The 1,092-nt window shown below is 41.1% G+C and overlaps 1 protein-coding gene across 1 annotated transcript in view; it reads right to left on the reverse strand.

Annotated features, from left to right (window-relative positions):
* The window catches only part of LOC107655457 (receptor-type tyrosine-protein phosphatase delta-like), a 78,327-nt gene that overhangs the window by 33,727 nt on the left and 43,508 nt on the right, over positions 1-1,092 (reverse strand). The gene's annotated exons all lie outside the window — the stretch shown is intronic.

Here is a 1,092-nt window from a genome sequence, read left to right on the forward strand (position 1 = left end):
TGTCTCTCAAAAGAAAGAGTCGACTCTGAATCACTGAAAAGAGTAATTTTTAAAACGAATCCCAAGCCGTTTCATGTTGACGTCAACATGAAACATTAGCATATTGCCCGCCCATTTGTTGGTCTTTTCGCATTTGTCTGAATAAAAATGCAAATTCATTCTTTGCCACTAGGTGTCTCTTTTGGAGCAGTAAAATAGCTGTTTCCCCGGTAACGCTGTACACAAAGCAGCACTGCGCTCACAAACACTGCTTTATCAGGCATTACAGTCGAGATGAAATGAAAATGAGACTAATCGGACCAATCACTGCAGATTAGCATCACGCAAAGGAGGGGTTTGGAAAAATGAATCGTTGAGTGAATCGTTTGGGAGTCGTAGAGCAAATAATGTAAAAATAAATGCATATTATAAAAAAATGAAAGTGGTTTTTGACCTTGCGTGCATGTCGACCTGTTTTTGGGGACTCCCAAAACCAAAATATGACCCTTTCATTACCCATAATAGGGGCATTTTAAGATAATAAAAAAAAAATAATAAACTAGTCACTAAATCACATACAGCATCATTTGTGTCATTAATATTTTCATTATATAGACACTGTGTTATCAAAACAATAAGACACCTGAGGCGGGGTTAATATAGAGAATAAAGCCCCGCCCTCTAAAGATATGTCAGCCAATCCAATGTCAGGAACGCACACAATGACTAACTGTGTTTCTGATTGGATAAAGAACTGTGAGTCTTTTGTTCTGTTGAGTCTACCGACAAAAGACTGGTGACTGTCACACACGTTTCACTGCTATCTGTCACACAAACAGCACTGAAAACTGAACTGAAAAAGAATCTGTCTGTCCCTGAATGTTTTAACATACAGAAACACACACACAGACGGGCGACTCACATGTGACAGGTGTCTGCACCAGATGAGCGACGCTTTGAGCTCCGTCACCTTTAATAGTGTAGGCCCCCACACTGATGGAGTACAGCGTCTCAGGCTGCAGATCCTCCAGCATCAGCTCCTACACACACACACACACACACACACACACTCACACACACACACACACACACACACACACACACACACACACA

This window comes from Sinocyclocheilus anshuiensis, unplaced genomic scaffold (assembly GCF_001515605.1).
Source record: "Sinocyclocheilus anshuiensis isolate Anshui unplaced genomic scaffold, SAMN03320099.WGS_v1.1 scaffold1116, whole genome shotgun sequence".
Taxonomy (NCBI): domain Eukaryota; kingdom Metazoa; phylum Chordata; class Actinopteri; order Cypriniformes; family Cyprinidae; genus Sinocyclocheilus; species Sinocyclocheilus anshuiensis.